Below are 27,148 nucleotides of genomic sequence, written 5' to 3'. Positions count from 1 at the left end.
AGCAGATTTGAGGCACCTTCGGAGCATACGCATCCCTGTTTTGCTGTTTTCAGAGAAAAGTGGAACGTCTGGGAGGTTAAAGCTTCTTTGCGGGGACCCTTCTCAAATTTTGCTAACCGCCTTGGTGATGCAGTGTTCCACCACTGGTGGAATGAATAAATGTCAATGGTATAATCTCAGAGGAAGGTCTTTGTCATGTTTATGTATTTATATGTAATATTATTTGTGGACTACAAGAGAAAGGTAAGTCTTTTTTGGACTAATGTGTGGAATCCAGAATATGTTACATCAAAGCGTAAAATAAAAATGCAAAAATCCCCTCAAAATTGTCAATAACACTAAAGGAAAATGGACCTTTAGTTTCAGTTCCAGATGATATGAAGGTAAACCTTGTGCTGCCAAAACAGCTCTGACCCATCTAGACATGGTCTCCACAAGACCTCTGAAGGTATCCTGTGGTATCTGACACCAAGACATTAGCAGCAGAAACTTTAAGTACTGTAAGTTGCAAGGTGGGGCCTCCATGGCTCTGACTTTTTCCACCACATCCTACAGATGATCGATCTGATTAAAATCTGGGGAATTTGGAGGCCAAGTCAACACCTTGGACTCTTTGTCATGTTCCTCAAACCATTCCAGAACAATTTTTCCAGTGTGGCAGGACGCTTTATCCTGCTGAGATAGGCCTTTGCCATCAAGGAATACTGTTGCTATGAAGGGAGGTATTTGGTCTGCAACATTGTTTAGGTCGGTGGTACGTGTCAAAGTAACATCCACATGAATGACAGGACCCAAGGTTTCCCAGCAGAACATTACCCAGAGCATCACACTGCCGCCGCCGGCTTGCCTTCTTCCCATAGTGCTTCCTGGTTCCATCTCTTCCCCAGGTAAACGATGCATATGCACCCAGTCGTCCACATGATGTAAAAGAAAACGTGATTCATCAGACCAGACCACCTTCTTCCATTGCTCCATGGTCCAGTTCCAGGCTCTTTCGGTGGTGGACAGAGGTTAGCATGGGAACTCTAACAGGTCTGCGGCTACGCAGCCCCATACACACCAAGCTGCGATGCACTGTGTGTTCTGACACCTTTATATCATAGACAGCATTCATTTTTTCAGCAGTATGTGCTACAGTAGCTCTTCTATGGGATTGGACCAGACGGGCTAGCCTTCGCTCCGAACATGCATAAATGAGATTTGGGCGCCCATGACCCTGTCGTCGGTTCACCGGCTGTCCTTCCTATCACTACTTTTGGTAGGTACTAACCACTGCATACCGGGAACACCCACAAAACCTGCTGTTTTGGAGATGCTCTGACCCAGTCGTCTAGCTATAACAATTTGGCCAATGTCAAAGTCACTCAGATCCTTACGCTTGCCCATTTCTCCTGCTTCCAACAAATCAACTTCAAGAACTCACTGTTCACTTACTGCCTAATATATCCCACCCCTTGACAGGTGCCACTGTAATCAATTGTCATTCACTTCACTTGTCAGTGATTTTAATGTTGTGGCTGTTGTGTGTGTATGTGTGTGTGTGTGTGTGTGTGTATATACATATATATATACAAGTTAACCCGTGCATGATACTCATATATTCTAGTCAAATCAAGCTACTTAAGGTGTTAAAAAGGTTCTTGTCATGCATTTGGGCCTAGCCCAGGCCTCCTCAGGGGAAGAGCGTTACTTCCCGACGTAAGCGCCCTTTTTTAACGTGGTTTTGTCCACATGTCACCACCTGATCATTCTTCTCCATCACCTCATCCTTCATTTTCATCGCCACATCTATCCAGATGTCTATCCAGACACAGGGATCTCTCTCAGCGGTCCTGAGTATCACACTCCTCTCACTCTGTCACCCCCGGCAACCACCAACCACTCCCCACTGTCACCCCCGGCAACCACCAACCACTCCCAACTGTCACTTCTCCTTCAAGAAATATATATATATTTTTTTAAAATCTTTAGAAACACTTTTAACAATTAACAAATTAAATTAACAAATTAAAAACGTCTTAGTATACCAAATTTCAGCCCTTTCTGAATTTTTTTTCCCACACACACTAAGAATTTAGTAGGTCAGTGTATAACTCCGCCCAGCAGGTGGCGCTGCAGCTTGGTTTTATTTTTTACACACACACACAGACAGACTAACACACGCCACTAGGCATATATATATATATAGATATATATATATATATATATATATATATATATACAAATATCTATATATATACAGACAAACAAACAAAGACAATTTTTAGTTTTGATCTTGTTTTTTGAAAAAGAGTTTTCGGATGAGAGATTTCATACTTAGATATGTTGAAGGTTTAACACAGTGACTCTGTAAGGGACCTCTGCATTTGATTTGTTTGCCTTTTGGCCTCTGGAGAAATACACAGAAATCAGGACATTAAGGGTTAACATTCTAACCCATGTCCTTTCCATAACTCTAATCCAGCTGCAGTAGAATTATTTGACATTATCTAAGTGAGCCTGAATAAGGTCAACATTTTCTGGCTAATATGAAGATCACATCTCTGTCGTTATCCAGAATTCATATAAATAATATAGATGAGGGTTTTTTTTTTTCTACTATACATTTCTTTAAAATAATTTCTTGCACAAATGTTGGAGTTGGAGCTAACCTGATGTGTCTTAACTGCAACCCTGTAGTGGGAGGCAAGAGATTCATTACATCAGCTGTTCTAAAATCGCTACTGACTAGATTATGGGGTTTTGTGGGATCCTGAAACTTGATGGTTTCCCACATTAAGTCCCAGGTTACTGCTAGAACTTGGCACAGGTGGCTGCCTTTAAGAAACATGCAACTTAAGCCCATATCAACCTGAAGTTAGGAGGAAGTTAGCGGAGAAGGAGGCTATCGGTGAGAAAATAGAAGAATGGAAGGATTGCAGAGTTTGAGCGTCAGGGTTCACAAGATCGGGTCAATGTACATGAGTATCACCGGAGCTCTATTCACTCGCTGAGTGCTCTGTAAGATGATAAAATAGGTCCGTATAGACACATACTTTCGCAGGTCATTTAGAAAATGTGTTCAGTATGTTTCCACCTCCTCCCAGCTGTATCAATAAACTCACTTATTCTATAGTTGTAAGTGTTTTTTTTACCCCGGCATTAGGTGTACGGTTTGCTGTCTGGCAAGTTTGTGATACTATGTTAATTTTAATGAGAAATTCAATCTTGAGCTACTTAGTATTTTAGAAAAAGGAATTTATCTTACTTGCAAGTAACATTTGTCAAATACTGCACTGAGCTCGACCTACTATAAAATAGTTTGGGAAATTAATTTAACATAAGCAAAGGATTTATCATCATCTATATAGCGCCACTGATTCCGCAGCATTAACCTACTAGTATGTTTTTGGAGTGTGGGAGGTAATCGGAGCACCTGGAGAAAACCCACGCAAACAAGGGGAGAACATACAAACTCCACACAGATAAGGCCATGGTCGGGAATTGAACTCATGACCCCAGCGCTGTGAGGCAGAAGTGCTAAGCACTAAGCCACCGTGATTTATTTTTCAAATATGAACCTAGTGCTATATCTAATAATTTGCCACATATACCGTCCAGAAGAGCTTATCAAGCGCTTACCTTTTCTGCGGATTTTTCATTTCCGAAGCTGATGAGGGAATCACAAGAAGCCATTTATGCGACTCAGTTAAAACCTAATGGCATCGAGTTTGTGACAGGCTGTTGGAGACTAGGAGTGCACAAGACTGCATACCTCTGGCCTCAAAAAGAATCTGTAAGAAACGTAAGGGCTAGGTACAGTCTGTTAGAGAATGTATCTAGTTCACATTTAGACATTGAATAAGGGGAATATTTGCAAATTACCTGTAGAACCCTTTGGGGGTCAAGTGGAGTTGGACGCAAATTGTGCTTTTAGCGTATAATACGCTTTTTTACGCCCGAGCACGCCGGGCAAAACACTAGTTTCGGAACTCTTTGGGCCTGAGTCATTAAGGAGAGCAAAGCATAAAAAAAGAGTGACTTTGCACTTGGGCAAAACCATGTTGCATTGGAGGGAGAGGTAAATTTTAAAATGTTGGGACAGATTTATAGTTGGGTTAGGGCATGTCCTAGATCAACTTTAAATTTCAGTGTAAAAATAAAACTATCGTGTATTTGTGCGCTAGATGAAAAAACTGCCAGTATTTAACTTATGTGCAAAATAATAAACTAATTTGCACCCCTTGCATTGTAACATGATTTGCCCTGGAGAACAGTTACACCTTTATTTTGCCTTACTTTTCTTAATGACTCAGGCCCTTTGTGTCTATGTTGCAAAATTAAATCCTAAATAGGTCTACAAAGGAACTTTTTGGAACTTTTTAGAGAGATTTAATTAAACGTATATTTACTCCCTTCCCTTTTAGAGATCACTCTTTCCAGAGAAGGTGATCAAAGCACCTGGTGAAAAATTGGGCTGTTCCTGTGACGTTTCCACAGAACATAGAGGGGTATATTTACTAAACTGCAGGTTTGAAAAAGTGGAGATGTTGCCTATAGCAGCCAATCAGATTCTAGCTGTCATTTTCTAGAATGTACTAAATAAATGATAACTAGAATCCGATTGGTTGCTATAGGCAACGTCTCCACTTTATCAAACCCACAGTTTAGTAAATATACCCCCGAGTGTCTATGAATATTAGTGCTTTACAGTCACCAGTTCAGTTAGTGAAGGCTATGCAGAAAAATGTTTTGCAATTCAGAATAAAATTGTCTTTTAAGATGTCCTTCATTAAGCAAACTACTGTCGTTTTCGAGCAGTACATTTTCTTTAAAAAATAAAATATAACAAATTAAACCAATGTGCATTATTTTGGTCAAATGCCATTTCATCTTATTTTGTGCATAGTATAGATTTAATCCAAATGCAAGTAGTTTAATACTAAATACCAATCTACAAATTACATAATATATTAAATCTACGGTTTGAATCAGGGGCGGATCTCGAAAGATTTTCTACTCCGGGCAATTTAAGGGGGGCGATTTAGGCCCCGCCCCTTTCTGCCTTTTAAGGCTGCCGGCGGCTGCACAGTATGTGCAGGTCCGCTCGGCAGCGACAATGTGCTGCCTGGCTGCTCTGATTGTGTTTAAAACACAATCAGAGCAGCCGGGCAGCACATTGTCACTGCCGAGTGGACCTGCACATACTGTGCAGCCGCCGGCAGCAAGCCCCTGCTAGGGGGGGCGATTGCCCCGATCGCCCCCCCCCCCCTCCCCCCTGGATCCACCACTGGTTTGAATGCAGGTGTTGGCTGTCAAATTTTAGCCTGGGGGGTCGAGACTCAGCTTAGCAGCTTATTAGGAACATTTTAAAATGCAGATAGCCCAGTGACCCAGCCCAAAGTAGCCCTCTATGGGACCAGCCCGGGGGGTAAATGCCCCCCCCCCAGCCCCTGTTTGAATGGCAGTTGCCTGCTGTTTGTTATAAGTAGTGCTACAGGTTTTGTTTTATACTTTCTTTATATTTTTAGATACCTTACATTAACTAAGGGGAATTCCAGAGTTCTAGGCAGCTGTCAACTGTCACTCGTCTTCCATCAACCTTTATGATATTGTCTGTATAACGGAGACTTGAAGTAATGACTGGGCAGTTTGGAAGGGTTACAAATGTTTAGGAAGGAAATGATTGAAAAGAGGGAGGAATTTGTGCATATGTAAAAGCTTGTCCTGTCCAATGGGAGTATATATGTGAAATTTATGACAATGTAGGGTTCTTATTGGTAGATATACATAGAGAACAAGAAACCACTAAAGGACTGATGTGTTTTTTTAAAAGCCACCTAGCATAAATGATTGTATTGAAATCTAGTTATTATTACAAAATCAATGTGCAGCCAACAATATTATGGTCATCCTCATGAGTGGTTGTAAATAATCGGTTATAAATCGGGACAATGAAACTAGTGATTCTGGCAAAGGAAAACTATTTTATCTAACTAAAAAAAAACAACTACCTCTCACAAGTTGTAGAAGAAACAGCTAAAGAGAAAGCTCTGCTGGACTTGTTACTATCTAGTTGAACAGATATTATAGTTAGTGTACAAGTGAAAGGGTATTTAGGGAAAAGTGACCACAACATGTAAACATTTGAGGTGAGTTTAAATAAAATATATTCATCAAAACCATTGAACCTTGTGGATTGAGAAAGCATATAAATAAAAGCATTGGGATTGAATGGGGAATGTTAAAAAAATATTTTTAATACATATTGTTGCATGTGGTGAAAACAAATCCTAGGAGTAAAAGTCATCCAATGTTTTTAACTTGAATGGACTGAACATATATTATATAAATACAATGGAATGTAACAGTAAAGTATGTAAAACATGAAATCAGGTCAGCAAAGACTGAAGCTGAAAAAGAGGATTGTTAAAGATTACAAATCTTGGGGTAAATGTATCAAGCTGAGAGTTTTCCGGTGGGTGTGAAAAGCGGAGATGTTGCCTATAGCAACCAATCAGATTCTAGCTATCATTTTGCAGAATGTACAAAATAAATGATAGATAGAATCTGATTGGTTTTTCAAACCCGCCTGAAAACTCTCAGCCTGATACATTCAGCCCCTTATCCGAAAACAAGTACATAAAGAGCAAGAAAACTAAAACAGAATATTGGGCCATAGTGACAGAAATTATTGCAAAATATAAAAAATAAAACTGATCTTTTAATTATGTTTTTTTTCCTTCTGTTTTCACAAAGGAAGAAAAGAATGCCAGGAAATAGGTTTTATAGAAATAGGCTATAAGCACTAATAAATGTTACCTATCTAATATAGGAGGGTACACCTAAATAAGGTTAAGTAACTGGCCCAGATTGCACCACCCACATGTGCTAAAGGAGCTTAGTTCTGTAATTGATAGACTTTTACTTGGCGTCTCTCATAAGCAGGTCAGTGCAATATGATTGGTGGAAAGCAGATGTGGTACTGGTTTGTTTTTTTTACAAAGGGAACAAAATTGAAAATACCAAATTAGAGGCTTATGTCATGAGTAAATTATTTGAATTATTCGAATCAATTCTGAGTACAGTTTGAAGTAGCTAGAATAGCACTAATAATGTCTATGGCGAGTTCAATGTCTTTTTGTTTGTACAATGTGATCACTCCCTGTTTGCACCCCAGTTTTCAAGTAGTTTCTTTACAGGCATAAAATGCTTGTAGCATAGCACAATACTTTCTAGTTTTTTTTGTTGTTATCAAATAGTTTTATTTATTTGTTGTGCTAATTCAGCTCGATATATTTTTTGCCTTCATTGTAATAAACTGATCATTATTTATATGCCTGTTTTAAACTAGGACTATCCCTATATTTAGATTTAGATTTGTCTAATAGAAATATCAAAAAATGAATGTATAAAAATACTTTTGATATAAGACTTGACGCTAGTAAATCAGCTTGCAGACTTTCAGGGAGTCTCCAGGACTCCTGAAAGAGCAGGCCTTCCTACCAGATCCCATCCAGTTCTCAATTGATGTGGGTGGTGGCGGAGCGTGATCAAAAGATTGCGTCCCCCTGCCATGCAAAGTCACAAAGTGGGGTAATATAATGCAGGGGGAGATGGCAAGGTAACTTGCAACCCTACCACCCCTCCGAAATCTGTTGGCAATGATAAATCAAATTGAGGTATGGTAATTCTCTCACATTGTTTTGAAGGCATGGCCTGATGTTAAAGGATATATATGACATCATTGGATGGCATTGTCAGGTCTAAAAATATAACAGAGAGAAGACAAAAAGGTGGTGGATACAACTAACTAAGGTAGCTCATAGCCTGCACAGAAAGATAAAACTAACATACACACTCCCCTATGTTAGACAAATTTAAGCACAGAACATATTTCAGATTAGAGTCCCTTTAAACAAAAAGCCTGGCCTGCACTAATACAGGAAGAGGGGGATGATAAAGGTGCTTGCAGAGCAGTTTATTGGTGTTTCACCCTGTCATACACAAGGTAATTTCTAGTCATATAAAACTGCAAATATGTGTTTGTGAATTAATTCATGCTAATAGCTTGATGTGGTCCAGATGGGATAAAACATAAAAAGGGGAGGCCTAATTAATGTATCTATTTGATTGTTTGTAAAATTTTGTTCTACCCAGGGGATATCTATAGATAGAGAACTCCCAACACAGACAAACGTCCTGTACCAATTTATGATGGATCATAGACTATGAGGCCTTTGAATCTCTCTTTAAGGTTACAACAATAACATCTGTGATATATAAGAACAATGATATGCGACCAGCAGACTGTGTGGCAACTGAGTTAAGTGTGAAGAGGGAGGCAAGGACACAGGAGAATGTCATATCATATTTTATCAAATATCATACATACAGGAGTCATGTGTGTTTGTAAATAAAGGAAAACTTATGACCTGTTGTGTGGAGGTATAATCATCTCTGTAGGATATTCTGGTAAGAAGTTAGGCCAGTGTAAAGAAAACCTGACTTGACAGGTGTTTTGAACAGAAGTCATAAACAACTAGTTTGTTCTTACACAGACTTCTAGTTCTGACATCACAGGGTGCTGTGGGCTACATGCGGCAGGGTTAAAAAGTCCTGTAACTGTAACCAAGTTGTTACTTTGTGGGAGCCAATTTGATATAATGAAGTGTCCTTTTATTTCTGCTTCTCCCAGCAAAACAGAAAATAGATTATTTGTAAGTTTTTAATTTCTGTGTTTATTTCTTTTTATGTTACGAAAAAAACATTACATTATATGTTTGTATGTCATTTTGTCAATTGTTTTACATCTTATGCATTTTGTATTTATTTTCCATGTTAAATGACACTTAATAAGCTCATGTCTCTTTGTTCATACGAATTTTGCGTGCCAGACTTAGCTTGGTTTTAAAACGCTACATAATTGACTAGAGGAGACCATTCAGTTTATGATAACTCTGGGTCAGGGGAGATTATTTGGTTTATGATAACTCTGATGAAAGCAAATTGTGATAGATTCATTTAAAGGGAGAGCCGAAGGCTGTCAGCTCTTCACAAAAAACCTTGATGGTGGTATAATTGGTAAGGCAAAGTTAGTGTGTGGCATAGGTAGGGAAAGTCTTAATCATTTTAATCGGGCCAGATGGTAGTTTTTGATTAACCCTTTGTCATACACACGTCATATGAGCGCTGGATTGTGACACAATCGAACAATTGTCAGCGATCATGGATTGTAGAAAAAACAGTTAAAAAAATATCCTGATAGAAGGAGATGTGGATTTTAAATGTTCAGGTAGCAGTAAATGTGAAAAGTGGGTGTCTTTTAAAAATATTTAAAAAGAAAGTGAGGGTTTTCCTTGAAGATAAAAAAACTTAATTAGTAGTTAAGTCTTCTTAGGATAAACTCCTCCTGGTACTTTTAAAAATTAAAATATGCAGCCATCTTATTTGTGCTAAATATTCATTTTGTCATTTACGCTATAAATTTAGAAAAGAATGCAATGTCTTCTTAACAGAGACCGAAAATTCCATTCTGTACTTATCCCTATTCCACCTTCGCCTCCTCCCCTCCCCCCTGACAAGTTGGAGTTTCTTATGATTGGAAAGTTTCACAGGAATCACAGAACAGAGCAGTAGAGTTTTTTACTGCGAGTGCTGTATTCCCCCAGTGTCAATGAACAAGTCTACACTTGAAGTCTGCGTGGTGGAATCAAAACAAGCGACATCCAGGTGTTTTTTTGCCTAGAGTACAGGCTTAAACTTAAATCTTTAATCCCCCCTGTTTTATAGTCATGGTGTTCCTCTGTAAGTGTCTACCTTTCCAATATTTACAGCACTTTCTGACAGTATTTAAGAATAACAAGGTAAGCCAACACCCTGGGTGCCTTATGTTACTGTAAACTCAATAATGACATTTTTTTGGTATCCTGTCTAATCATGTTACAGCTGTTTTTTATATTAATTATAAACTGTATGGAATTTGGGGCTGGGAAAAGGTAAAGGCTGGAGGGGTACGTGTCTTGGGTGGAGGGAAGATTATATTAACCGAGGCTCAGGTAGGATTGTAATAACGCTGCAAGGCTATATTGCAGATTCATTCATCATGTCTATATAATAAGAGCTTATGGAATCCAGCGTCAATGTGGGTTACATGCAGTGCAGCCAGGCAATTGGTCTATTTCATATGTGGCCAGAAATTAATGGCTCATTTTGAGATGGTCAGCACAGTGGTCTAGTGGTTAGCACCTCCTCATCACAGCACTGGAGTCATTAGTTTGATTCCCGACCATGGCCTTATCTGTGTGGAGTTTGTATTTTCTCCCCGTGTTTGCGTGGGTTTCCTCTGGGTGCTCCAGTTTCCTCCCACACTCCAAAAACATACTGGTAGGTTAATTGGCTGCTATCAAAATTGACCCAAGTCTCTGCCTGTCTGTGTGAGTGTGTGTCTATATTAGGGAATTTAGACTGTAAGCTCCAATGGGGCAGGGACTGATGTGAGTTCTCTGTACAGCGCTGCGGAATTAGTGGCGCTATATAAATAAATGATGATGATGATGGTCATTTTCATAACGGGGTGAAAGTGGCATTTGCCTGGACCCACAAGCAAAAAGGGGCCAACCATTTGAACCGTCACCCATTTGCTATATGCGAGGATCATATTTCATTAAGGAGGGGACCACTAAATAGGGAGTTACCCTTTAAAATGAATGTAATCCTTATTTCTCTAACTCTAAGACTTAAGACATACTTCCGGACTGTCCTGTGTCACGTAGCCATGCCCCCTACTCGTGCGCCCTTTACTCCTAAATCCTAACCATAATGAATAGTTTAAGATCTTAATTATCTCAGTTCTCTCAGACTGCAATTTACACCAGTGAAAACATAAGGGAAAGCATACTGCACTATTTGTGGGATGCAATTCAAGACTACCCCTCATTACTTCAAACAGGAATGAGGGACTATTAAGGTGTTATATTGCCCCGGTCAGGGCTGCCAAGAGGAATTCAGGGCCCCGGTACAACAAATTCATGGGGTCCCCCTTATAGTTGAGTAAGCAAAAAAAATAATCAGGGGTGTGGTCACACAATCTATGCGCCATTGGGCTGTGGCTAGCACATCAAAATCACTAGGTCCTGAATTCACCGGACTGTGACATTTGTACAAGCACTCCTGACTTTCAGGACATCTAGCACCCTTGTGTAGTATAGGAAGAATGCAGTATGTACACAAAGAGTTCAGTCTTGGCCTGCGCCCACTGGGCTCACCAAACACTCACCAAACATTGGCATTGTCCCTACTAGAATCACAACATTTCACACACTATGCTGCTCTGTCCTACCTGTTCTTTTCACTTTTACCACATGTGGCTGCTGGTTTCTTCAGTTGCAGCTTGTCTGGATCCTGGAATGTTGGAGGACCTATTTGGAAAAAAAAATGGCTACATTTAGAAAATTACAGCCAGCCCCACCATTAAATCAATAGCATCCATGATTAATAATTAGACCTTCCTCTAGCCCCAACATTAAAATAGTATTCCCATTACCCCGCAAACAAAATAGCAACCATTAATTAGCCACCATCAACCTCACACACACTACAATGCCAAAAGCTCTGTGCCATCACACACACATTACTGTGCCCCTTTATCATCACCACGCTATGCCCCCTTATGATCGCATTGCACCCTCCATGCTGCCTTTGCCCCTTTCTTCATCCCTCTGTGCCATGCTGCCTTTGCCCCCTCCTTTCATCATCCCCCTGTGCCATGCTGCCTTTGTCCCTTTTTTCTTTAACCCCCTGTGCCATGCTGCTTTTGTCCCTCTTTTCTTTAACCCCCTGTGCCATGCTGCTTTTGTCCCTCTTTTCTGTAACCCCCTGTGCCATGCTGCTTTTTTGTCCCTCCTTTCTTTAACTCCCTGTGCCTCTCTGCATTTCTCCTTCCTTTCTTTATCCCCCTGTGCCATGCTGCCTTTGTCTCTCTTTTCTTTAACCCCCTGTGCCATGCTGCCTTTGTCCTCCTTTCTTTAACCCCCTGTGCCATGCTGCTTTTGTCCCTCTTTTCTTTAACCCCCCTGTGCCATGCTGCCTTTGTCCCTCTTTTCTTTAACCCCCTGTGCCATGCTGCTTTTGTCCCTCTTTTCTTTAACCCCCTGTGCCATGCTGCCTTTGTCCTCCTTTCTTTAACCCCCTGTGCCATGCTGCTTTTGTCCCTCTTTTCTTTAACCCCCTGTGCCATGCTGCTTTTGTCCCTCTTTTCTTTAACCCCTCTGTGCCATGCTGCCTTTGTCCCTCCTTTCTTTAACCCCTCTGTGCCCTGCTGCCTTTGTCCCTCCTTTCTTTAACCCCCTGTGCCTCTCTGTGTTCCTTCTTACTTTCTTTAACCCCCTGTGCCATGCTGCTTGTCCCTCTTTTCTTTAACCCCTCTGTGCCATGCTGCCCCGGCGTTTTTAACCCCTCTGTGCCCCCCCCCTCATTTTTTAACCCCTCTGCACCTCCCCTCCCCCCCCCCGGCTTTCCTCATTTCACTTACCTTTTCTTCTCTCTTCTTTCTTGGTCTTCTCTGCTGCTCTGTGCTCCATTGCTCCAGACTGACTGAATGCTGGGCGTGACATGATGACATCACACCCGGCATTCAGACAGTCTGAATGGAGCACAGAGCAGCAGAGAGTAGGGACGCCGGCGCCGCGATCACGTGAGTATGTTTTGGGTTTTTTAACTACCCTGCTCCCCCCACCAACGACCGCATAAATAAATAAAAAAAGGTAGTTTTAAAGATAAATAAATAAATGAAAAAAGGCCCCTGACATGCCCGGGTCCGGGTAATTAGTTTCCCACCCCCTCTTGGCGGCCCTGGCCCTGGTCTCACAATGGTTTAAAGTAACCCCGAAGAGGTATGATTTAGGAAGAGGTAGGGACAAGACCCAGGAAGAATGGAACAGGCTGTGTGTACTTGTATGACAAATTTTTGGGGTGATCCTGATAAACAGACATTTGTGATGTTGCGGATTACCAGATATGAAGTGTGCAATGCCATAAGCAGGGGCATGATGTGAGCGGAGCTGGTGCTCCAGGGGCTGGCGGCAAAGGTGGGGTAGACAAGAGCAGGTTGAATGTGACCGGCGCCCACTGCATCTTTTTTTTTTATCAATTAAAGAGTGTTGGAATGGTCCAGAAATGTCCTGTATTCCTGTGGAGAGAGCAGTGGCCACTGCTTACATAGGGGGCACAGCCTCAGCATGAGCAGAGGGCACTTGCTTCTCCACCTGATGCTTGGCTTCTGAGCACCTCTTCCCTTTGCTTCTCGCATTATTTAAATGCTTGCAATCCTCACCCTGCAACCCCCTGACATGTGTGTAAGTCTGTCGCCTCCATGTCTCTGTCTCTCCCTGTCAGTTTGCCTCTCTGTCTCCATTTTTTTATCTATACCTATCTCCCCCCATGTGTTCCTTTGCCCCCATTTGTTTGTGTGTACATTTGTGTCTCCTCTATCTGTGTGTTCATCTGTCCTCTATGTGTGTGTCTGTCTGTATGTGTGCCTCGGTCTCCCCATCTGTCTCTTCGCAGCCCGACCCCCTTTGTGTGTCTCCATATTGTGGGTGTCTGTCCTGTCCTCCATATTGTGGATGTCTGTCCTGTCCTCCATATTGTGGGTGTCTGTCCTGTCCTCCATATCGTGGGTGTCTGTCCTGTCCTCCACATTGTGGGTGTCTGTCCTGTGCTCCACATTGTGGGTGTCTGTCCTGTACTCCACATTGTGGGTGTCTGTCCTGTCCTCCATTTTGTGGGTGTCTGTCCTGTCCTCCATTTTGTAGGGATCTGTCCTGTCCTCCACATTGTCGATGCCTGTCCTGTCCTCCACATTGTAGATGCCTGTCCTGTCCTCCATATTGTGGATTCTGTCCTGTCCTCCAAATTGTGGGTGTCTCTCCTGTCCTCCATATTGTGGGTGTCTGTCCTGTCCTCCATATTGTGGGTGTCTGTCCTTTGTGTATCTGTCTGTCTACCTTTAGCATTTTTACCGTATCTATCATCCCATCTTCCATTATTTGGCTTTTTTTTTCCCTGTGTCCCTCACAACCCACTTTTACTCTCACCCTGCTCCTTCTCCCACCTCTCCATTCTTCTTCCACAATTCTCCTCTCACCCCTTTCGTTCCTCTTCTGCTGAAGTTACCGGTGTCCTGCTGGCTGCTGTACAGAAGCGATGTGGACGACACTGAGGATGGCAGGTAAGCACAATCTATTAATGATAATCATTTTTACCCTATAGCCCTGGTATCTTTCGCAATAACCCTGCCATTTGTAAGATTCACCGGCTGTCGCCAGCAAAGGCTTCCTCATGCGAATTGCACAAGTATTACAACAGTACTTGTACCACCACAATAACAATTTTTTTAACAAAATCAAATCACTTAATCATTTAAAAAAAATCTTTATTCCTTGAATAAAGTCTTTTTTATGTGTAAAGATTTTTAAATAAACTGAATCTGTTTTTAAACTTTTGAATTTTATTTTTCCAATTTAGTGAAAAAGGAAGCCCAAATCGGGCAACTACTGGCCTGGCAAAGAGGTAAGTTAATCGTTAGCTGCCCCAGCGATATATTTTTGAGCAATTTTGGCGATTAGGGATATTTTTATTCCCGTGAAAACAGATTGCCACACGGGGCCTGTTCATGATACATAGTTCACTATATCTTTGAACTGGATCTCTGACTTTTAACAGATATAAAATTCACCAAACTGCCTGTCCATCTTGATAACACTAGTTTAGGGGAACATCGGTACTTGGGGGGAGGCACTTTAGCGTGCGTTTGATCCAAGTTGATATCAGCTTGAAGGTAACGAGCTGTCACACATTATGGAATAAGAAAATATGTTAAATGAGAGAGGATATTTATGTAGATATTAGAAGATCATCATCATCTATTTATTTATATAGCGCAACTAATTCCGCAGCGCTGTACAGAGAACTCACTCACATCAGTCCCTGCCCCATTGGAGCTTACAATCTAAATCTCCTAACATACACACACAGATCGAGAGAGACTAAGGGCAATTTAATAGCAGCCAATTCACCTACTAGTATGTTTTTGGAGTGTGGGAGGAAACCAGAGCACCTGGAGGAAACCCACGCAAACACGAGGAGAACATACAAACTCCACACAGATAAGGCCATGGTCGGGAATTGAACTCATGACCCCAGTGCTGTGAGTTAGAAGTGCTAACCACTGAGCCGACATGCTGCCCCTACTCCACGCTACACCTCTGCCCATAGCTAACCAGTTATGACCTGTATATTGCCATATGATACATTACCAGATATGAACCGAGATCTACAACCATCTCACTGCTGTGTTATTCATTTTAGAAAATAAGAATGGCTGGGTAATAACAGTCATATCCCGTATATAAGACCCAACTCAATTTATTGCACCAACATTTTAGCAAATATCTGTTTATTCTTCTAACGAAACCTTCAAGCCACACCTATCTGTGAATAACCTGCAAAAATGAATGAATAATTGTATACATGATATCACAATATAGAATGTAGATGGATATTACGCTCTATAATGCTTGCTTGGCTGATAGAAAATTAAAGGTTATTGATAGACTTTCAGCAGTCCCCCCCACCATGAACTTTGCTATAATGTCTTGAACCATGCAGTTACTAAGTATAGTAAATAACAGTGTATCTGTCATTTATGTTTATTTTACATAGCCAGCCAGGAAGGCAAAATATGCTGCAAAGTCTCCTGGGAGGAAAACATGTGTCAGTCCACATTTAGTATTGTAAAGTAAGTGCAAGCCAAGTTATGAATATTTATTAAACCCTAGAGACGAAGTACGTTACCACTTTAGAGGCTTACTGCACTAACGTCTTTTAAACAAGTTTTTACAATTGAAGCAGACAGTAGTTAAAGAGACGTCCTGCTTTAAAAAATCTATGTAACTTTAAATTTCCCACTCATAGTATGTTGGTGGGAACCTCTACTTTGGTATCATCCAATATTCACTGTCCCGGTACTTAAATATAACCCTGCCGATCACTCCGGCGCTTACGGCACTCTCTGTCTCATGGGAGACACAGCAAAGACTTTAGGTAGAAACGCTGTGTGGGATCTTCCCGGCAACGAAGGGCGCAGAGTGTCCCTTCTGGACAATTGATACACCCATTATTTACTTCCTTACTCCCAACCACACCGTTCACACACCAACAGACAACAGCACAACTTCGCAATCCCGGTTGGTAAACCACATGTAGGTAAGTCTTCTCCCCCTCCCATTCTTTACCTTTACACAGATTACCACCTCAGCTTGCGGCACGGAAACCTCAAGTACTATAAATAGACGCCGATGTGTACGTTCACTTCCTAAGCATGCGCAGTGCGAAATAAGGGCAAATATATGTTACGTAAACGTACGTACGTTTCACTCTGAATCAGACCTGTTAAGCATAGTTACCAACTGGCCCTAATTTCCAGGGACAATACCAGGTTTAAAAGACTGGTTCCTGCATATAGACCAAATGTACAAAAAAATTCTCCTGTGTTGTATGTGAGATGCTTATTCTCTAGGCTTATATAGGCCTGAACAGGAGTCAAAACAGAAAGACATAAAACCTGCGTGGATGCATATATATATATATATATATATATATATATATATATATATGCATATGCATTCAGCTGCAGCGATGTAAGGATAGCTGTCTGGACCGCAATGAAATGATGACATATTTTGGAAATCTCTTCCATCAACAATGGGTCAACATGCAAAAAAAAATACAATCTCTCTATGCTCTCTTACAAAATTATTTCATCTAACCGAGAAAAATTTGTTCCAGATTGTTATGAATCAGGTGTATGTTTCTGATATTACCACAATATCAGATTTCCAGCATTTACAGGACGACACAATTCTCAAGAAAATAATACAAGATGATGAGAAAAGCAGACACATAAAACCAGGAGGAGAGTCTGGGATTCACTGGTCTATACATTGACCTAAGAAACGTATAGCTAATACAGACATATACATAACATTATTACTATCACTATATATATGTGTATATATATATATATATATATATATATATATATATATATATGCGTATATATATATATATATATATATATATATATATATATGTATATATATATTTATATATATACACATGCATATATATACACAAGTATATATATATATATATATATATATTAAACACTATTATACACTAAGGGGTATATTTACTAAACTGTGGGTTTGAAAAAGCGGAGATGTTGCCAATAGCAGCCAATCAGATTCTAGCTGTCATATTTTTAGAGCATTCTGCAAAATGACAGCAAATATCCCCCTAAATAGGCTTAGATAATGATTGTAGCACACACATTTGGTACCATATGTCCTTTCCCATCCACTAGTCATTAGTCTTCGTACACACTGCTGTCCGTAGTTTTGTTCAAAATTAAGTTACATTGATTTACCAATGAAAGACAAAAAACATGACATGTAAAGCAAAGAGACACCTCTCAGATGCAGATGGCCCCTTGGCATAGGCATAGTGTGTCTAATGCAAAATCCAATCTGGACAAAAAACTGGTGCTAAATAAAGGTTGTGACTGAATGACCGATGTTCTGACCCTTACAACGGTCCGCAAAATGTGTTTTTTCTCCTTCCAGCTTGCACACTGTGATACAGCGCTATGAAACAAGTCCCCCATACACATTTATCCTCATTTTATACTTGTTTTTTTTAACTATCTTTAGTGCTGTGCTTTGGCCTCCAAACTACAATAAAATGTCCGTGTGAAAGTGCCTTAGTTGCAGGAATTAAAAGTCAACTAATATCAAGTTTACAAATATCCGAGTCTTGTTTATCTAACCTCCTTCTCCTTTTTTTCCTTTAAAGTACGAACAGTCTGTCTCTTTTATCCCTCTTCACCTTCAAATCGCTGTCATTTATCTACTTTGCAGCCTGGCCCACATATTTCTTATCCATTGACTTACCTACAGTTATACTAGGAAAAAGCAACATTACCATTCACAACCCAACAAACTCCTCCGTCACAAAACTTATTTGACTTTGGTCTCTCCTATTGGACTCATCATCACCCACTGTGATAGACACTAACTTAACCTTGTCTTCTTCACTTCTGCTCGATTCCTAGCTTCCCCAACTGGGCCTTTCCACTTCATGATCATAAATCCAAACACACACACACAGCAACAACTAAATGCTTTTTATTAGTTCCAAATCTCAGCTTCGCTTAAAATGGTCTTTTCTCCCATCACGACTGTACTTTATCCTGCACTGACCGTGCTGCCTTTTCTACAAAAGATAACGACTTCCACCTTAGACAAGGCTGCTTCTACAACCACACACTGTCTCTCTGATGATCAAAATCTCATCCAAACCCACTACCAGCAAGTGCTCACTTTTCCATCCTTTAATCCCTTCCCAGCTCTCTGAAATTGAGCTTCCATCCCCAACATTCCATTGAGGCTACTGTTAAAAAAGTGACCTGCAATCTAGTCTTTCACTTCTCCATATTCGTTGCCCTGGACCACACTTAGTGCATATTGCCTTTGTGATCCTGGTCTAGCCTGGTTCACTTTCTACCTATCCAATCAGTCTTTCAGTGTGTCCACCTCTGGAACATCCTCCCAGTCTCTGTTCTTTGACCTCTGTGCATATCTTCTCTTGGAGAATTCGTTCATTCAGACTCAAGTACCAACTCTACGCTGAAGCCACCCAAATCTATTTTGGAACCTCTCCCCTTCTCGACTATCTTGTATAAGTAACTGGAGTTCTTCCATTTCCACAATGTCCCAATGCTACCAAAAACTCAACATGTCCAAAACATAGTTTATTATCTTCCCTCCACCCAGAAACATCACCTTCCATCCAATCTTCCTCACCGTCAACAACATTACAATATCCATCCTGTGGCCTCCACCTTAAAGAATATGTAGGGCAGTAGATTACGCCTATTTCATACCCAAGACGCAACAAAAATTCATCCATTCTATCTTCACCGCCTGCTAACTGCAACCACCTCCTGCCTGACATCCCACTGTTCCAGCTGCAATCTGTCCTAAATGTTGTGTATAGACTGATCTTCCTTTCTCTCTGATACACATCTGAAGCACCACTCTACAAATTCCTAAAACCTGGAAACTAACCCCCTAAAACCTCAAGAATTCCATTCATATTACTTACAGTCACCTACAAAACTTCTTCATACATGACAAACCTTGAAATATTCTCCTTCATACCGTTTTAGATCTGCCTCTGATATGTGCCTCCCCTATTCTCTCTAATCACTTCTACCTACAAGACTTCTCTTGATCTGCTACCCACTTATGGAATTCCCTATCACTCCAGATAAGGCTCTGCTGCAGCATAAAGATTTTCAAATACCTTTTTATTAGAGCCAATCCTACACTGCTGGTTCACCCCCACAACTGTCCCAATCTGCACTCACTCCTCTTATCTTAACAAAGCTCCTTTCCCACTAGAGTGCAAGCTCTTAGAAGCAGGGCACTTCCTTCCTTATGTTTTCACATCTGTGTGTATTTTATCCACCTTACATGTACCTGTTTTATGTATGCTGTTTTCTGCAAGGTCCACAACTGCGGAGACTTGCAAATAAATTCAATAATATTAGCAATAATCAACCCTTATTTGCAGTTCTGATACAAACAAAATGAATACTTTATTTGTTAAGTAAGTGCAATCCATTGAGTGATTGAGTATCCACTATTGCCTTATGTCCAGCAGTGCAGTGAAGAAAACTTTCAATGCTCAAGGACCTGTAGAAAGAAGGTTTGTGAATAGAGCATCTGATTGGCTGCATCACCTGTCCAATCACGTTCTGCAATCACTATAAACAATACCTGTTAAATTGAAGACTAAATCTTGCACTTTGTCCTCTCTTTTATCAGGGAACTCAAAGAGTGTTCTCAAAGCTTCCCTGCAGCATTATGTACTATGAACTTAATGACAGCTCCCACATCACTCCATTATAATGTACTGAGCATTAATGCTTGTGAATGCTGCAGACGATGTTCAAATTGACGTGAAGCAAAGCAAAGGGAAGTGAATGCTTGTCTGCCTGCACTATTCAGAATACTTGGGGCATGGGTACTTTCAGATAAAAAGGTCTTCTGTCAATGGGAGTTGAATATCTAAAACATTCACCTCATTAAACTCTTAAGCAGTGCTCCTCACAGTGACAGTAGGAGGAGGCAGTTGGGATCATGTCTGTGTGCATGACATAATCAGTGAGCATCAGCAATAATTTAATTTAATTTCTTTGTGGTTTTAGTAACTTTCTGGATAATGTTTCCTCTGGCTTAATGAGAAAATAAATAATTTCTCTATTACTGTTTATTGTTTATTGAGTATTACTGTTTATTGTTTATTGAGTATTACTGTTTATTGTTTATTGACTATTATGGTTCATTTATGTGCACAGTAAACTGTAACAGAAGTCTGGAACACAGAACAACCAATCAGATTCAGTTATTTTTCTAGTACAGTTTAGCACCAATTTTCATAAATACTTGTTTATAGATAAATAAATGCGTTATCTATGGCAAAGCCAGTTAGCCCGTAGCTTTCCAGCTTCATAGAATTGCAAGATCCAGCTTGCCCTGCCAGCTAGAGGTCATGTTGGCACTTGTAGTTCCACAACAGCTGTCGAGCCACGGATAGCCTACCTCTGTTCTAGAGTAACAGGACATAGTTTAATAACGTTATGAGACAAGTACTAGACTGAATTCCTGCAGTGATATGATATCTGTGAAACACTAAGCTCACATGTTGCAGGCAAATGGCTTCTACAGGGTTAATGATAGCTTTTATGCTTTTTGTAACATAAAACCAAGTACAGAAAGGAGTCTGGAGCCTGACAAAAGATTGTTGGAAGCCAATAATACCACATTGCCTTCCTATAAACAATTCTAACAAAGCCCTGTGCCTGCCATCTGTTTTGTATCATTCGGATTAATGTTTGCAATCCATATTAGAACAATGGCCTTTCTAAGATATTCGCTTTGTAGTTTGTTTGCTTTTTTTTTTTTTTTTTGTGTTGTTTTGTTTCATTTTTTTTCATCAGAGACTTGTAAAAAAAAAAAAAAATTGACATTGTTTGGGGAAGAAGTTTGAAACTATGCTCTAAAATATCAAATAGTTTTTTGTTTTGTTTTTTCATATCACTCTAACTGGCACATACCCTTCAAAAAGTTACTAATAGAATAATTTAATAATTTTGACACAGGTCAGAACGTCTTAAACCTAAGTGACACTCGAGAAATAAGGCCATCATCAAAATAAATACAAGCGACTATTTAAACCGCATTAATATAAACACCCGCACACATATCCATTGGACCTACTGCTATATTTTGTTAATAAGAGCCTTGGACATTTTCCAGTCAGTCGCTAACTGCCATCAAAATTGGCTGTTCAAATTGCTGTGTTGTCACGGTTAAGTAACATTAAATAAATATGTTTAAAAAACAAAACAAAAACAAATAGCTGAATAAAACAATGGGTATGTTTAAACAAATCGAATTATATGTCTTTCTCAACTGTAGCTCCCATGATAACAGATCAACACAGATAATCAGAAACACATATTAGTTATTGCAGCAGTGAATACAAAGTAAAGTATTGTTTTATAACCTGCTGTATTGTGAATAAACATGCAGCAACCCCGAACGAATATTGTCTTAATTTTCTAAGCTACAGTAGCAAAATCACAGAATCTGATTGGTTGTTATAAGTCATACCATTATTATACACATTGTATCATTTTGTTTAATAGTATTTGTGCTTAGAATGTTTTAATGATATTTGTAGACTTCACCATAAATACAAACGGTTGATTTAGTGTATTTTGAGAATATCTTGTTGACGTCTCCTGCGGTGGAGGAGATAGGTTTTGCATTCCACCAGAAAAACTAGGAGAATAAATGTATGAAAAAAAAGGGCATCTCGGACACAATGTTGTCTCCTTTCTCTTAACAAAGAGCTGCTGAATGCCATCCTCCCTCCCAAACCCACGTACTATTTTAAGACACTACAGCAAATGAGAAATGTTAACGTTAAAACAAAAGTCTATTGTTTAATGTAAGATTCATTTATGACATTTTTGTGAACGTGTGGTGGAAATTGCACACGCATCGGTGCCCTTGGAAAATTATAGATGACATTTCAAACATAACACATTGATAAGAACCGCTGGATTACTCAAAATAACAAAATGTGTAGTAGCAGATTTTAGTATATATTCTGATGGCTGCAAGTTGACCTTTTTTTGAGCTGTATGAATAACGTTGGATGCCCTCTGGCTTGCAGCGAAAAGTATAGTGCAATATTATCTATACCAAACTAGGAGTAATTAGATGGTTCAAAATATACTGAGCTCTTTGGGATAACTATTGCTCCCTTTCTACATGATATTTTGTATTCTACTTCCACAGGACTTATCTCTGTCTGTTTATAGTAGTATGAAGACACCATTACCTTACATGAGGGGGTAAATGTATCAAGCTGAGAGTTTTCCAGCGGGTTTGAAAAGTGGAGATGTTGCCTATAACAACCAATCAGATTCTAGCTGTCATTTTGTAGAATGTACTAAATAAATGACAGCTAGAATCTGATTGGTTTTTCAAACCCGCTGGAAAACTCTCAGCTTGATACATTTACCCCCTAGAGTGTCTTTATAGATTGTTGATGGAGAAAATGAACAATAAATTATTTACATCAATAACAAGTATAATATTATTATTGAACTAAGGAATAATTTGGACATATCGTTGATTTCTGATTAATTAGGGATACAGTTAACCTATATAGTGGTCTTCATTTGTTGATGTAAATTGAGAAGCAAAAAACATCTAACCTCTTCTAATTCTACAGGGGGCTAAACAGAAAAATCATCATTCGGTTTAACAACTGTGTTATATATTTATAAATATATTTTAGGTCATAAACATACTTTTTATGTATTATATGCTAAAAGGCCTTTGAAATATATATTTTATTTATTTTTAGAATGTATTTTAAAAATTAGAAAGAGGCATCCCCTCTACAGAAGACCAAATTACAAAGGAAGCAAATAGCTACTTTTAAATATATCAGCTAAGAAATCCATCCTGTAAAATTGGATCCCTGCCGCCCCACCGCCTTTACCCCTATTTAGGGAAAAATAGTTTTTTTCTCTTTAAAATGGATTGGCTGGAAACATCTGTTCAAAAACAAATCAGGGATCGCGCCTTCTTTGAATTTTGGGAAATCTTCACTGAAACTATGGTCAGCACTATAAAAATACAGATAGAGAAATGTTTCCAATCAACTGGCTAGATTACTTTTAGAAAACAATCTTAGTTGATAGATAAAAAGGGGCAGGCTGGGCTGGGGGGCAGGGGATCATCTGCCCACTGAGCCAATCCCATCGTGGGCTACCTTGGGCAGGACCACCTGCATATTTTTCCTTTAAAATTTTCCTTAATAGGCTGCTGAGCCGAGTCCAGCCCTCCGCTATTAGATACCAAGAGCCAACCGATTCCACAGGCTAATTCTACCTGTATATTACCCCTGATCTCCCTGGAGGACCCCTCGCCCCTGAATAAAGTTAAAAAAAGACTCTTAAAATGATTTGATTTATATATTTGCTGTTACTATGTTAAAATGTTGAGGAACTAGAACAGAGGCGGAACTAGCAACTGTGGGCCCCGGTGCAGGGAGACGGGGAAAAGGGAACCGGGGCCCCTGACCCTCTGCATCTAGCATGCAGGGGCCCTATTATCTCCATGGGCCCCTGCACTGCACCTGCGGGACCAATGGTAGTTTCGTCACTGGACTAGAAATACGTGATATATATATATATATATATATATATATGTTATTGTGTACTAAATATAGTAGTATTGCCACGTGAATTACTATTCATGTAAATGACTTATTTCAATGGTTCTATTGTTTGTTTTACCCTCCAATATATCATCAATATCATTGATTCACACAGAGTATTGTCCCTTTTTTTTATACTTCCTTTGTATGGTAATTGCAGCTTAAATCTGTTCAATAAAAACATTTAAAATTAGAAAACGATAAAGAGATTTATCAACTACTGTGTATATTTTCCTACTTTGTGTTTAGTACATTTAATTTGCAGCTCTATTGTTATCTTATGTAGTAGTTACACAACATTCTGTGAAGACGTTTGTTTCCTGGAACAATCTGTAATATTGGCAAGTCCTTCTGTTTCATGTAAGTCAATTAAAATGGTTTAAATGTGTTGTTTTAGGAAATAAAAAAGTTGCTAATAATATAAATTTGTTCACGTTATGGTCTAGCTGATTTTTAAAATAGAAGTTGTCATTGAAAAAAGAATTTTAAATTACGGTTTTCTTACATATGGATTTTTAAAAAATGTTGCTAATACAATTATGTTTTTCAGCATGATCTCCTGGCCAAGACACACCAAAATTTTGTGAGCCTAAACTTGGCCAAATCATTTCACTTAACTCTATATGTGATCAGAATTGACTTTATATATAAGCTACCAAATAACAGTTACAATTCGTATCAAAATGAAATTTACAACTTTCAACTGCTTTCAATTATGTTGCTGTTTAAAATCTGCAATGATATATAAAGGGTAACGCCATTCAGAAAAGATTTTGCCTAATTAAAGTCATTATGCTGGGACCACAACTTACTGGAATTACTCCTACTGCTTGAAATCCTTCTGCCCTAAATCAGCTCTTGAAGACTCAGAACTTCCAGATGCTGCTATTTGACAGTGATATTGTGAATGTCTGACACTCCTTAGCAACAACTGTAACCATGGAAACACACTGTACACTTTCCATGGTTAGAGATGTTGCTATGAAATGTCAGATATTCATAATATGTCTGTGAAATGGCAGCAACAGCCATGTCTAAGTTTTCAACTGCTGAAAGTCACTTATTTGAAGTCCTGTTTGAAATATCAGTTTTTATTCCAGTAAATTCTGGTACCCAACATAATGATTTTAATAAGGTAGTATAATTTGTCACCATTCTTGACTGTAGTTACCCTTTAAATATAAGTGCAATGATTTTCAAACCCATGGAAAGATATTTTTGTAGAAATATTAATTAATAATTCATGCAGTTAAAAGTGAAATTGGACTAAATTACCATGAAATTATTCATATTTTTTTTTTTAAAAAAAACTTCTAATTTACAGCAACACTGCACCAATCCTCTTTATATGTAAATTATGCCATTAGATTATATTTTAGTTAAAAAAAGACAGTAAGGAGAACATTTTGCCACATTGTAAAAAATTATTTTATTGTTTATTGCTGCATATAGTTCAAAAAAATTATGCAACTGGATATCTCTTCTAGGTAGATCCTTAATAAATAATGATCCTCTTCAAAATAGCTTCAGATGCAGAGTCAATTGAAAAAAAGAAATAATGTCTAGTAATGTTTTTGTTGCAAGCACTTTTCATTCTCTAGTAAGTGTCCCAAGTGATAGAACTATGAGTCTTGTGACCATGCTGTGTAGGTGGCCAACAGATGTTTGCAGTGTCATAAGTGATATACTGGACATATGCCTTAGACTAAATGTACTCTGCCATGTATAGTTTAGAATTAGCTAAGAGTTCTAAAATTGGAATCACTTAAGTTATATTGATCAGCAACCACAATACAATGTATGAATATAATAATATAATTTATTCTCTAAAGTAATACATAGATATGCACATTGTTTACCAAACCACTTTGCCATATTGTTTACAAAATCTATGGCCAAACTATCAACACACCTGGACAGGCAGATTTTTGTACAAACCTGGTTATCTGATTATTGGGCTGAAAGACCAACTTAATTTAGGATCCATACATTGTGGTCAGGTGCCAGCAAAGTGATCAACCCAACGCGTTTCTGGTCCACAGGACATGCATTGTGAGACCATTCGGCTAATCACATTGCAGCATAGGTGACCGTCCCGTAGAAGAGATTTTTTTTTTAGAGTAAATACTATTTTGTTTATATACAAAAGTCACACTATAAGTGAGTGTATAAATAATAAAACAATCTTTATTATACATGGATTGCCAACTCTAGAATCCAGGGTGTTTTACTGTTTGAAAATAAAATGCTTCTTCTTTTGAAACTTATTGATAATGCTTCTATTTGTTCCAGTTTCCTAGGTTACCTGTATTTGCTGCTGTTAATCCCTCACAAGGAATATTTATTTTCCGCAGTTATACAGTAATAAATGATACACTACTTACATGATGCTCAAAATGTTCCCAGACTATGGGTTGAACAAATATGATATTAATACCAGTTGTTTTGGTTTGGGCATCTCTCAGGTATGTGTTTTTCTGTCGTATCACTTGCTCCAGCTACAGGTCTGGTGTGAGTGCCGATTGACAGTGATGACGGCTGTGTCTGCATGCTACAACATGTGTTTGCCAGCAGGAGCAAACTGTAAAAATGCATTTCATGTTCAATAGAGATTAATAACATCCTGATAAATGTATTTTATGAAGAAAAAACATTTTTTTACATTTTTTTTTTATCATTAATGACTATATTAATAACAGGTGACCTTAATTGAATAGCTTTTCTTTTATGCATCCTTTTGGGACTTTATATTCCACATATGTATTCCACCTATCCTGCAGTGTATTGTCTGTTAGAGCAGAGCGGACCTAGACTCGTAGTCATCACCAGATGAATCTTTGTATACAGGGCCCTCTTAACAACATTTTGGGCCCCCAGGCAAAGCAGTGCACCAGGGCCCCTATATATATATATATATATATATATATATACATATATATATATATATATACATATATATATATATATATATATATATATATATAAAAGTGATTATATATATGGGCCCTGCATATATGGAGGGAGCCAGATCGCCAGCTGACCGCAAGGTAAGTATTTTCTTTTTTTTCTTTTCTTGCGCTGCCTCTGACGGGCCCCCCTGGGCTGCAGGGCCCCCGGGCACCTGCCCATTGTACCCAATGGGAAAGACGGCCCTGTTTGTATATGCTTCTTTTTGAATATGAACATGCGTATTCCTGATATAACCTGCATTCGTTTTTTAAAGGAAAGCACAATAAGTTTGTAT

The sequence above is a fragment of the Mixophyes fleayi genome, chromosome 4 (genome assembly GCF_038048845.1).
Source record: "Mixophyes fleayi isolate aMixFle1 chromosome 4, aMixFle1.hap1, whole genome shotgun sequence".
NCBI classification, from domain to species: domain Eukaryota; kingdom Metazoa; phylum Chordata; class Amphibia; order Anura; family Limnodynastidae; genus Mixophyes; species Mixophyes fleayi.
The sequence above is the reverse complement of the archived record's forward strand: the minus strand, read 5'-3'. Positions refer to the sequence as shown.